Source organism: Callithrix jacchus, chromosome 7 (assembly GCF_049354715.1).
Source record: "Callithrix jacchus isolate 240 chromosome 7, calJac240_pri, whole genome shotgun sequence".
Classification (NCBI taxonomy): Eukaryota; Metazoa; Chordata; class Mammalia; order Primates; family Cebidae; genus Callithrix; species Callithrix jacchus.
Window position 1 is genome coordinate 147,734,279 of NC_133508.1, and position 13,670 is coordinate 147,747,948.

Below are 13,670 nucleotides of genomic sequence, written 5' to 3' on the forward strand. Positions count from 1 at the left end.
CCAGATGCTGAACCCCTACCCCAGAGTGTCTCCCCTTCCCCAGGCCCTGTATTCCTACTCAGCTTTTGAGCCAGTTTCTCCCGGCTTGTTTGGTGGTTGGGACTGATGTAGCTGTCTGCATGATGAGGTCCTATAAGACAGTGCTTATCCCAAAAGAAGGAACTGCTAGAAAGGGGTTGACTGACCTCATGGAGGGATGCGTTGCATAGAGCCTGCCCCTGACGTTACCAACAGCAGGGAGATGAGCTGTCCTGGGTTCAAGGCTTCAGGACCTCAAGAGTCCAATTCAGAGGTGATTGGAGCCCTAAATTTCCAGGACTGACGGGTACTGATGAGGGCCCCCTCTGTGCCCTGGCCCTGACGTTTGGAAGGGGAGGGGTGCTGAGCTGTGATCAGAATCAGCGATCCGGGTTGTGATAGCCACAGACCTTCTCTACTTACCATGCTGCCGGGTATCCCCACGGCCAGAGTGCCCCCTTCTAAACTCCCTTCTAACCACCACTGACCACGTGTCTGGATGCTGCCTCTCCTCAGATTGCGTGTCTGAGAGCTGCTGCAGAGAAGCAAGGGACTCATACGTGCGGAAGCCCCAGTGGAGGCCAGAGACGGAGCCCGAGAGGGGGCAGGGTGGGTGCACAGATAGCCTCTGTTGGCCAGGAGGCGGGAAACAGTGGAAACTCAAATACTGTTTGAAAGGAACCACTTCAAGCCTCGAAGACAGCTCATCTTTGTTTGCCCTGGTTGGTGCTGATATGGCTTCTGCCCCGCCCCCTATCTGGGGTTCTTTTTATCTTGCCCACTGCAGCCGTGGACCCAGGGAAGTGGGGACAGGGGTGAGTTGAAGCCCAGGCCTGAGGCACCTGATCTCCAGACTCCAGGATTCGGTTCTGGCCCCACGGTCTCTCAGGTGTGACCCCTCTCACCTAAGGATCACGAGAAGCTGTGCTTAGGATCACAGGCCCCAGGCCCCTCCCTGCTGGCTTGGGCCTCTGCCTCAAGCCCGGCGGGTTCTCAAAGCCGTGTAGCAGTGAGGATGCAGCTCTGTGCCATGTCCCATCAGAATCCTAGAATATCAGGCAGCATCGGTGTGTGGATCAAGAACCTAACTCCGGAGATGTTCGGTAATTTGCCCAAAGTCGCACAGCTGGTGAGTAGCTGAGCTGGCTCTCCATGCTCTTGGAAGCACCCTCTCCCCATTTTTTCTCTGGGTTCCTCCCAGACCCCAGCCCACCCGGGAGAGCACAAGCTGGGCTGGGATGAGCTGTCTCTCCACACATGTGGTGCTTATCAAGCAAACGTGGCCTCGATGGGTTTCGCAATGAGCCTTGTGTTCTGGTCCCCCTGATGAGCTGGGAGCTCCAGGAGAGTGGAGGTCTTCCTTTGCTGTTCTCTTACTGCTTCCCAGGTTGCTGCCCCACCCACGCCCAGGGGCAGGGCCCAGCAAATCCTTACGACGGTTCAGACTCTTCTGTCTCTGAGGAAATAGAGCCGCGCGTTGTGCAGGAAGGCGGGGAGATGTTTGTAGGCTCTGGCTTAGGAACCGGACTTGTAAAACAGGGAGGTAGCCAAATTCATTCAGATTGGCCTTGGAGCAGGCCCCGAACACGGAGCCAACTGAAATATTCAGAACTGCAGGCCAGCAACCTCTCCCCAGAGGCCGAAGGAGGAAGGCCCAGCCTAGAGCCCACAGTGGCAGGATTAGGCTCAGGAGGCCCTGGGCTGGCAGAGGGTGCCAAGGGGAGGTTCTCCGCCCTCAGGGAGCAGGCAGGGGGGACTTTTCTGAGAGGCCTTCTTTCTAGGAATAATTAACCCCTCCTCCTCCCCATTCAGCCAGGTAATCAGTCGGCTTTCCCCTGAGCCCAGTGTGGCGCTAGAACCCTGCAATAGGGTGGTGGAGACGGACACTAGAAATATGAGTCAGTGTCTGCCTTCAAGGGGTCTGTAAAATCGTTGGAGAAAGTAAGCAAGCACGTGCAAATCGGACCGTGGTTAGGAGGTTAACTAGCAGCCCACAGGTGACCAAAGGCAATGGGGTGGGGACGTCCTATCCACTGTGCAGAAACACTGGCTTCTGGTCTTTTATTTTTTGTCTTTCCTTCAACAGTCCCCACCAGCCCACAGAGTCCCTTGCATAACAGGGCCAGCAGTGGAGGCTAGGGAACAATTTCCTAGTAAATCAGGGACTCTGTGAAGCCTTGGCAACATCTCGATTCTCATCTTGAATTTCTAGCCCTCACTGCCGGCCTCTAACCCCAGCGCACCACCAGTGTCTTAAGTTTATTGACTGACGGGCTGATTATCACCGGGCGGGGCGGCCAGCGCTGGTGGTTTGTAGAAAGATGGCATGCAGGCAGGAAAAAGCAGAGAGCAACTTGGCGAAATGCAACAAGCAGCCTCCCGTAGGAAGAAGGGAAGGAATTAGAACAGCTCTCCAGTGACTTTCCCAGAGCAGATTCTTTGGTTCCCACTTCTGAACCTTCACACTTTCCCCACAGCTGGAACTTCCCCACCTCTACTCATCCAAAATCTTCTCCCCAGTTTTGAAACTGACTTCTAGGGAAACCGACGGCTCTAGATCTCATGCCTGACTAAGCCCTTTGGACCTTCTCTGCTCTGTCGATTGAGCTCAGGCAGCCCAACGGTCAGTCTCTAGGGGCCAGGACTGGATTCAGGGGCTCTTATTGTGTCTACACAAGTTTTCTACTCAGTCATCCCTTCTGAGTGCCAGCTCCGTGCCTAGCCCCGGGCTACATCAGTGGGAGACAGTGGGGCAAGCCAGGCCTTGCTGCCTACAAGTTCACGGTCTCGTTAGGGAGGGAATACAGATCCTCACCTGAACAAGCTTAACCCCACAAGGCAGCCTGGGGTCAAAGTCCAATGAGCAGAAGCATCATGGCCTTCTTTGTTTTGCTTTGTTTGTTATTTATTCTGTTTGTTTATAGCAGTTCGATTTACAATCTCTAAAACTAGAAACAAACCACATATCCTTCAAAAGTCACTGCCCTTAAAAAGTTCAGGGGAGAAAGATGCTTCCGAGTGCTGGGAGATACCCTAGCCTTTTGAAGAATCTGAACTGTGAAAGGATGTGGGCAGGTGGAGAAGAGAGAAGAGCACTCCAGGAGGGGAAAGTGCCTGAGTCCAAGGGTGGAGGCTGTACGATGTGGGCATATCTATGGCACACGCCAGCGCTCTTCTAGGTCCCGTCCATGGCGGGCATTGTTGATGCACTTTTTCCCTCTGACTCACTGCGGTCATCGCCAATCCATCAGAACTGATGGGTGGGAATCAGGCTATCTGTCCTGGTGGTCCAGAGCGTTGACAATGCATAGGAAAATGGATCAGGCCGCGGGGGGAAAGGAGAAAGAACGTTTGTGCCATGGAGGAAAGGAGAAAAGCAAACTCATCGAGTTGTAGGATGACCGAGCAGGAATGGGCTGTGGAATCTAGTTTCTTTGTTTTAACTCGAGGTGTCTAATGCTAGGGAAAAAATAACTTGCCTGAGGTATGTGAAGTTATTGGCAGGAGTGTGGGAACTCAGGCCTCCTGACCCCTGAGCAACAGGTTGGGGCCAGGCGTTCAGAAGGGCCTTGAGCACTCAGCTGATGAGTTGAAACCTAATCTTCTGCAATCTGGAGTTGGCCACGCAGGAGCTAAGGCAGGACAGAAAGATCTTCTAAGCTCATTCTTTACTTCCAGACACCCTCTCTCCTTGCTGTCCAAACTCTCATTCTTCCTGTGCTGAGAGTCCAGGAGGGTGTCCTGGGAGCACCGAGGCGGATAGACAGGTAGACTCTCCTCTCAAAGGAAAGCACTTTCTCCCTCTGAGCCTACACTGAGGGACTGAAGCACCGGTGAAGAAGCCCCTCCCCTCACCAGTTGCCAGGCCACAGGCTTTGAGCGTGAAAGTGTTAAGATAAAGTGATATTTACAAAATAATAGGATAAAAGATTAATCTGTCTTGTGTCCTTTTGGGAGAAAATACCTCCTGTGGGACATTCCTGGATGACTTTGAAGCTCTGAGGAATGGGGTCCCCCTATGCATGAGGCTCCAAGGAACAGGGCACCCACTGGAGATGAGGGGGCCACTCGGAGGAGTTGAGCTACAGTGGAGAAGAGAAAGGGGCTTTACCCTCAGGAACAAATCCATGGGTCACTGAGGCCCCCAGGAGGCGACAGGATCAGGGCCGGGAGCTGTACCTAGCTACAGGAGCGTTGGATGGGTGTCAGGCTTCATCGCTCCCTCTCTGGGGTGGGCATGTTCTGCTTGTTTTGCTGTTTGTTTCCCTGAAGGAGATGTGAGTGAAGCACGTTGTGGGCTTGTCCTGGGAGGTAGAATGAATTTGGAGAGACTGGGGGCCCTCTCTGAAGGCAGGATCTGGGGATGAAAGCAGGAAGAGGTGGGAGGCAAACTCCAGGCAGAAGTGTGGGTGATGGCAAGAGGGGGCACAGAGGAGGATGCAGCCTGCAGGAGCCCTCAGGATCCAGGGGTCAGCCAGGAAGAACCCTGGTCTAAGAAGGGCAAGACCGAGCAGCAGCAATGCCTGGAGACCCCAGTCGCCCGTAAGCCTCCGAAGGGTGGGGACCAGACCCGCCTTCCTCATCACAGTCTCGGGCTCTGGAAACTGGATATATAAGCTTGATCTTGCTTGAATGGAATTGACTCTATCTGCCTTCCTGACTGTTCCCCAAATCAGAAACAGTTCTTCCACTTGTAGAAATGGGCAGGGTAGGGCAGCACGGCCCCTGCCCACAGAGGGGCTATCAGAGGGAAGGTAGAAGGAGTGGACTGGAAAGATGAGCTAATTTTTCTCTTCAAAGGTCACGACTGACGTCCTGTTTTCCAACTGCGGGCACTGCTTCTCAGCCTTCACCCCTCTGGGGCAGCTGACCGTGTTGCTCAACCTTCACTTCTTTAAACGTTACTTCCTTGGCTTCCGGCCTTTGCACCTTCATGGTTCTCCCTCGAGGGCTCCAGTTCTCCTTTCCTTACTTCTGGTTTATTTAACTCTTCTTCCTAAACCCCTTAAATCAGGTGTCCCCAAAGTTTTATCCTGAGTTCCTTCTGCTGGGACAACCCCATGCTCTCCCTAGGGACTCGCTCTGACGGTCACTTGCTTGATGGCAAATCCCAAAGCTACACCTTCAGCCTGATCAGTCCTTCAATTCTAGGCCCTCGTTTGTAACAGCCTGCTGAATAGGTGTAACTGGTCGTCCCCCACCATCCCTAAGCTCAGTACACCCGTTGTGGAGGTGCCTTCCACGGGACTTGGAAGAGCCTTGCTGGAGGCCACTCTTCAGTAGCCAGGCCTGGAGATGCAGCTTCCTGAGTTGCTGTACCTTCCCTTCTGCTCACCAGCATCAGCCCTGCCATCTCTCCACACAAGGCTGCCATCCCGCCCTCTTGTCTCTGGCCACTCCGCCTTCTGCTCTCCCCTGTTGACATTTGGGATTCAGATAACCCTGGCTGAATGATTGGTGTTGGGCCTGTAGGATTGACACCCAACTTGGGCACATCATTTGGTGCGTAAATTCTAAATCTATTTGAAAATACTCAGTTTTGATGAATGCTGTGCCCTGAGAGCTCACAGGAAGAGGGGACCTCCATGGCTGCATGGGGAGAAAGGCTACTCCCTTATTTATCCCTGAAGCATGAGCTGAGCTCCTAGTCTATGCCAGTGACTATGCAGGGGCTGAGGAAACCATGGAGCAAACAAAGTCCTGCTCTTCTGACCCCCACAGTCTAACAGAGAACCAGGCGTTGGCCAGGCCACGAGAGGGTGACGAGCGCTCCACAGGGGAAAAATACAATTGGAGGAGAGCAAAGGACAGTTCCTGAGACCCAAAGGATTATCATTAGCTAAGAGGAAAGGAGGGAGAGGTGGACAGAATTGTTTCAGGCAGCGGGAGCAGCATGCAGGAAGACCCAGGGCCGGAGTGGCACTTTCGAGGAACTGAAAGAAGCTCGGTGTGGCCGTGCAGCATTGAGAAAGGGGAAGAACGGCCCAGAAACAGGAGGGAGAGGTGAGCAAGGGCCGCATTAGGCAGGATATCGGGACCCTCGTAAGGATTTTGGATTTCTGAATTTAAACCAGTAGCAGCCATGCTAAAATATGAATTTAAATGAGACCATTGGGCTGTTTGTGGCAATCATGTGCTAGAGACCAGCAAGGACGCTGTGACAGGTAAAAGATGGAGTGGTCTTGATTAGAATGATGGCTGTTGCTGGAGAGAAGAGGTCAGATTTCAGGGATATTTTAGAGGATTTGGGAGCTAAAGAAGAGCAGGGGAGTCAAGGTCAACCTAGCATTTTTCATTGTCCAACGCAAATAAAACGGATAATTGAGTTTGTCCCATGGGAAGTGAGCTGTGGATATACTGAGTGGAACTGCTGGTGGGCCTCAAATAAAGGCGTCAAGTCATGCAGCGTTGCCAGATCAAACACAGATTCTCTGTTACAGCTGAATTTTAGATAAACAGCAGATCATGTTTTAGTATAAATCTGTCCTATTATATGGGGCATATTCATACTAAAAAAACGTCTATTGTGGCCAGGCACGGTGGCTCATGCCTGTAATCCCAGCACTCTGGGAAGCCGAGGTTGGGGTGGATCATGAGGTCAGGAGTTCGAGACCAGCCTGGCCAAGATGGTGAAACCCCATCTCTACTAAAAATATAAAAAATAGCCAGGTGCAGTGGCAGGTGCCTGTAATCCCAGCTACTCAGGAGGCTTTGGCAGGAGAATCACTTGAACCTGGGAGGCGGAGGTTGCAGTGAACCGAGATCATACCACTGTGTGAGCAAGACTCCGTCTCAGAAAAAAAAAAAAAGCATCTATTGTTTCTCCAAAATTAAATTTATCTGGGCATCCTGTGTTTTTATTCACTAAATCTGACAACCCTATGGGCAACTGAACCCATGGATTTGAAGCTCCGGAGCAGTCCAGACAGAGGGGTGCAGGGCGTGGCTTAGGGGCGATACACAGAGGAGACAGGCCTAGAGAGGTCTCAGTAACTCCGACACTTAGAGTTTGTTTGGGTAGAGGAGGACAAACAGGAAAGTGTCACGGAAGCCAAGGGTAGGAGAAAGAAGAAGTGACTCTCAGTGGAAAAATCAGACACACCAGGGTTGAAGTGTTCACTGAATGTATGGAGAAGGTCATTAGAGGTTTGGGTGCAGTTGATTTATATTTTGTGAGGGAGGAAAAATCTATCACAGTGGGTTGAGGAAATGGAAAGTATTTGAGATGTTTTCCTAGGAAGGGGAGGGTAATCCTTGGAGGAAGAGATAGAATCAAGGGAGGATCTGATTTAACATTAGAGACTTCAGTGTGTTAAATGACCAGGAGCTGACAGTAAAGTGGGAGAGGCTGAAGATAAAGGAAAAGAGGGGATGGGCAACATCCCTGAGATGGCAGCAGCAAGGGTTGGCATCCGAAAGCTAAGTGGCCAGGTTAGAGGACTGCATGCCTTCCAATGAAATCAGGAGGCAAAGTGGAGAGGACCAGTGTCGCCGGCGAATAGGAGAAGCGGCAGGATGGCCCAAGATCCACTGCCTCACACCTTCTGTTTCATCTTTGGAAGGAGTGAGTGATAACATCTGCTGAGAATTCAGATGGAAGTAAACATGTGGAAGGTTTGAGGAAAGGGATGCAGTCTACCACGGTGGTTTTTCCAGGACTAGAAAATGCATGGCAGGCAGCGCTGACCACCCAGCTGCGCTTGGTGGTCACAGCACTGGAGGACCTGGCCAGCTTGCTGCCATGGCCTAGTCCTGCAGAATCACCTGTCATGCCAGTGCAGTTCAGAGGAAAGGACAGCTGCTTCATCCACTGGTGGAATTTTGGCATGTGTTGCAACAAGGGGGAGTTGATGTTATAGGGGAGAATGAATAAAACTCTGAGCTGTGCCTCTTAGCTGTGAGAAAGGAGAGTGCAGGAGGAAGGGGGCTGCTGGACTGAAAGAAAACAAAGGAGTCTGTGGATAGAGCACCTGATGGGGGCAGAGGTCAGGTGTAGACAAAGCGATTGAGTGGAGAAGCTGAGAGGATAGAGAAGGCATCAGGATTAGTGATTTCAGTGGTGAGGGAGTTCTGGATGGTGACTAAGTCCAGGGAGTGGTGATGGGAGTGGGTGGCCAAGTCACAGTGGGGCAGAAGGTTGTCAGAGATGGGGAAAGCCAGCAGCTCAGAGGCTAGGGTGTGGGCTGCCACTCTCACGGACATAAAATCATCCCGATGATGAGGGGCTCCCTGTGCCCTCCACATCTTACCTCTCCTGGCAACACCCCACTGTGTCTCAGCCACATGGGTTGCTATGATGGTGGGTGTGTGTGGGGTGGTGGTAGTGAAAACCAGGAGGGCTCTGTGAGATCTTTCCATAATAGGAAGAGGTTTTGTCACTTGTGTAAGCTTTGAACAAAATGGATTCCTTGGAATCCTCTCATTGCTTGTTACCAAGATGAATCAGGATTGAGAAAATCTAAGATTCTTCCCCTGCTCACATGCCAGTGGCAGCCCAGAATGGAAGCACTCCTCCCCTTCCCTGACTCCTGGAGCCTGCTCCTCTCAGCCACTCTGCATGGATAATTCAGTTTTACTCCCATGTCCATTTGGTCACCAACTCTGCCTCTTTCTATTCCCGCTGTGCCTGTTCTGATCCATGCTATTGCCATCAGTCTCCTAACATTACATTCTTCTTAACTGATTTATCTGCTCCACCCTTTCCCCCCAACTTTCCCCAGCTCCCACTTCCCGGGGACAGAGACCAAGGAGAGGACACTCCTAGAAATGCACTCCAAAATATACCCTTCCCACAGCCATCAGCAGAGCCTCTGCAAAATGCGGGTTAGGTTAGATGACTCCTGGCCTGGAACTTTCTCAGAGGGTCTCTGTCTACAGAACAAAGACGAGACCCCGTGCTTAGCACAGTACCAAGACTCCTCACCGGCCACCCACATCTCCTCCCGACACTCCCAGTCCCTGCAGGCTTTTGTATGTCAGCTGTAACAAGCCATGTATGTTCCTGACTCATGCCCTCCTGTTTCACTTGCTGCCAAGAACCTGTGCATCCCGCAGGGCTTAGCCGCAATCACACCTTCTTTCTAGAGCCTTTTCTGTCCTCAGCCTTCAGAATTCATCAGCCCTTTCTCTACAAGAAAGCCAGCATGTTGCCAAATCTCTATTTAGCATACATTGTCAGCCTTGTATCGGAGTCAACTGTTTAGAAGGCATTCGTGTAACGCTTATCTATAAATACATTTAGTTGTGTGAGACTCCGAGGACACAAAGACAGAAGGCCAATCCCTGCCTTCAAAGTGCTCATGTTCTGGTGGCGGGGGGATGGGGGCATGGGGGCTGCTGCTAGGCTCCGGGCAATGACACAGCTCAGTGGTACATACGACGATGCTTGAAGGATGTCTACCCAGATGAGGGTCAGGCCAGACTTCCTAGGGGAAGGTGACATCTCAGCTGAGGCTGCAGGGAGGAGCTGCCTGGCTTTTCAGGTAATTCCACCACATAGTGGAATTACCAGTTTATTGTGGCTCTCTCTTCCCAGCTTCAGTCTAAATTTCTGGAGTTCAGAGAAGTGTTTTACTTATCGCCGAGTCCCCACGCCTCAGCCCAGAGCCTGGCACGTCTTAAAGCACAGTATGTGATGACTGTTAGGATGGGTCTCTAGACTCCTGGAAGGCGGGAGCTGTGTCTTCTCCATTCTTTCAATCTCTCCCTTCCAGTGCCTTGTAGTGATGCCTTGGCTGGTTGGGCGTTTGCTGAAATGAGTTAAGAGAGAGCTTCCTGGAAGCAGCAGGTGCTCTGGGGACCCATGAGCAAACAGTTGGCCTGGGATGTGTCCCAGATGCCAGCAAGTCGATGCTCATCCCGGCTGGGCTCTCTGAGGCTGGCTGACCGACAAGACCTCCCAGCCTAGGTCTGTTGTCCATCATTCTTTCCTACACGCAGCCAGGAAAGGGACAGGCAAGGGACACTTCCAGCAAGAAGAGACAGGGGCAAGAACTCTAGGGACCAGGCTGGAGTGACTCACCAGGACAGCGTAGAGCCACGCTGAGAGGCACCTGCGGAATGCCTCCTGCCCTGGCTGGGGATTGGACCCCAGCATGGGTTTGGAGGTGGCGGATTCAGCAGTCGTGGTGTCAGCCATGGAGACACTCATCTCAAATAAAGGATGGGGGGATTCTATTCCCTCAGTGTGATCCCCAAACAAGAAGCTGACAGGCAGCTTCTGAGCCCTGGGAAAAACTGGTTTGCTCTTGGGCTGGGTGGTAAGGGAGGGTTCTCCAGTGGAACCCCCTTCCTCCGCCCCACCCCCACCAATTTGTGTTGGGGAGGGGTTGGTATGCAGAGGGTGAAGATAGTTTCATAAAAGCAGGAAAGTGTCCTAAATTCCGGGGCTAAGGCAAGTCTCCCCGGGGCTTTACAGTTCCCACCAGGAAGTGGGGAATTCCCAGCAGCTTGCGGTGGGTGGTGGGGAGGTGGAAAGAGAGAAGTTTCCAGAGGGTCAGGACTCCCTTAGCCACGGCCCTCCCATCCTGAGGCAAGTCCCTGCTCATCCCCTGAAGGTAGAAGTGGGCTTTGGCATCCAAGGTGCCCTTTAGCTCAGGATGCAGGGCACTCGGTCTCACTCACTGGGCAGCCTCTTCCCTCAGGCCTCAGCAGGAGCCAAGACAGACATCCTCTTCTCCAGCAGCTGGCTCTTCCTCGGGCTCCTCCTCCCCCTCTCCTTCTCTCCTCCCCCTCTCCTCCCCCTCTCCTCCCCCTCTCCTCCCCCTCTCCTCCCCCTCTCCTCCCCCTCTCCTCCCCCTCTCCTCCCCCTCTCCTCCCCCTCTCTTCCCCCTCTCCTCCCCTCTCCTCCCTGCACTTCTTTATTCCCCTCATTGTCTTCTCGTCTCCCCACTGAGTCTAGGAGCAGGTGGAAGGAGGGCCTAGACTGTTCCTCTCTGAGGGGGGTCCCCGAGTTGGGTGAGAAGAGCTGGTCTGTGCTCACAGCCTGCAGTCAATGAACTCTGTCTGTGGCCCAGCTGCTCAACTGCTCCAAGTCCAGGCTTGCTTCTCTGTAAAACGGGGATGCCCCTTGCAGAGCTGTGGTGCTGAGCCATTGTATGTTAGGCTCTGTACATTTGCTTTAGAGAGTGTTGTTCATTAGGCAAACATCCATTGAGCACATTTACCGTGTGCTCAGCATGTGCTGTTGGCTGGGCTGTGGGCTAAGAACAGAGAGTGAACAAAGAAGACAAAACCCCCGTCCTCCTGCAGCTCACACTTTAGTAGGGAAGAGGAATAAGAAGTAAGCCAGCAAATAAGCAAACATGTAATACACAATAAATATAAATGTCTGCCGTGCAGAAAAATCAGCTAAGGCGGCAGAAGGTGGAGAGTTCCGTCTTAGGATGCTCCAGGTGGAGGAGCTTCTGAGGAGGTGACATTTGAACAGAGGCCTGAATGTGGTGAGGGGGAGGGCCAGGTGGCAATGTGAGGGAAGAGAGGACCTTCCAGGCAGAGGGAGCAACCAGCCAGTGCTGGGGACAGGGACCCACTTGCTCAGGGACTGGCAGGGAGTCTGAGGAGCAGGAGTGGAGTGAGCAGCACGTGGTTCTGGGGAGATGAGGTCAGAGGACACGGTAGGGCCAGGTCCCTAGGGTCTCATTTGCCACTTTAGGGAGCTTGCGTTTTATTCTAAGTAATGGTTTTGAACAAGAGAGTGAGATGATCTGATTTATGCTTTTAAAAGATGACTCTGCATGGAGAATATGCTGCCAAAGCAGGGCCAGGAGAGCAGTCAAGAGGCCATGGTCATCATTTGCCACATGCTCCCCCTCTTCTGTCTCTCCCCGGCCAAGGTCTTGTCTCTGCACTCCCTCCCTCCGGAAGCTGCCTACCCCAGGGGGCTTTGGCAGCCCCGAGCTCTCTGAGGCTCGCCTGCTCTCAGCCCGCTGTTCCTGCTGGGAATCTCCATTCCCTGGCACCTCCACCCTGCACCACACAGCCTAAAGCTCCCAGCTGGGCACAAAGCACAAACACCCATGTAAGGTCCACTCTCTGACCATCCTTTCTTTCCTCCTCTGGGGGCTCCTCTCCTCCACCTGAGGCAGAGGTGTTGCAGACCTCGGGCTCTGTCCCACACCCCTCCCACTCTGCCTGTAGTTCTGCTGTTGCCCCCACCATCCCGTTCCCTGCCCCAGGGGCAGCCATGGTGCTTCAGGTGAGTCAGATGCTCCCAGTGGCAGCCTGTCACCAGTGTCTACTGGGTGTCCACTCTGGGCACGCCTCAGGCACCTCCAAAGTGAAGGCGAAGCATGCAGACCAAACCCCTCCCCTGAGGGAGGTCTCATGCTAGTGCTGGAGATAGAAAAACACGTGCACAACCTATGACATATCCGCTGGGGAGTGATAGAGGCCAAGATGGAAATTAAAGCCAGGTAAGCACAGTGAGAGTGACAGGGGTCAGGGGCTGCTCCAGACAAAAGCCTGGATTATTTGGATGCACAAACCATGTGAGTGTCAGGGGACAGAGTGTTTCAGGCAGAGGAAAGAGCAAAAGCAAAGGCCCCGGGTGGGAAATGAGCTTGTAAAGAAGGCGAATGTGGCTGCAGGGTGAGGGGGACACAACTCACGCCACCGTGACCTCGGCCCAGACCATGGAAACTGTCCCCATCTAAAGTCTCCCTGCCTGCAGCTCACCCACCTCCAATCTGCGGTCCCCATTCCAGTCACATTGGAATAAATTTGCACAGTGCGAACTTTTGCTATAAACCATTCACTGGCTTCTGACGGCTCTTAGGATAAAGACCAAACTGTGAGGGGCCACTGGGTCATTCCCTGCCTCTTCTCACCGCCCACCTCACACCCACTACTCCAAATTTTGTGACCAACTTTCAGTTCCTAGAATGCACTGACTCTTGACTGAGGCCTTCCTATTTTCTGGTTCCTCTGGTCCACACATTCTTACCTCCAGCTTCTAGTCCTGGTTTCCTTACCCACCTACCTCCTACTCACTCCCCGGGAAATCATCAGGGGTGTAACCTCCTCCAGCCATCTTCTGTGATCTCAACATGGGTGAGGTGTCCCTCCCAGGGGCTACTTTGCAAGTGTCTGAGTATGTCTCTTACCTTCTGCAAGCCTGGCAGGCCTATGAGTACACGTCTAGCTCATTGGAGGTAGAAACTTCAGCTCATAGCACTAAATCTGGCACATAAAAGGTGCTCAATAAATACTATTTGAATAGATGGAAGGGTGAATGGGAACAAAAATGGAAATTATCCATCTGGAAAAGAAAGGGCAAGGGGAGGGGGACGATGGAGAAAGGCGTGGCGAAGGCAGAAGTCTGGAGATGGCCGTGTGTGCTGTGTCACATTCAGGAGCAAAGGATGCCAGCCTGACAGAGCAGAAGCCATGGGGAGCAGAGGGTGACGAGGTCAGAGAGGAGCTTGGGGCCGAACAAGGGCGTTTGACTTTATTCTGGAGGAAATAAGGAGCCTCTGAAGATTATAATTGAGATGTGACATGGTCACAGCTGTGTTTAAGGACATCAATATGCTGTGACTGCAGGTGAAACTGCAGGACAGAAGGGTGAGGGGAGGTATTTGGAGACCACCCCCCACTTTTGGGGGTCAACAGGCAGCCTATTCTGAGCCCCTTCTTCAGGAAGACCCTGGTGT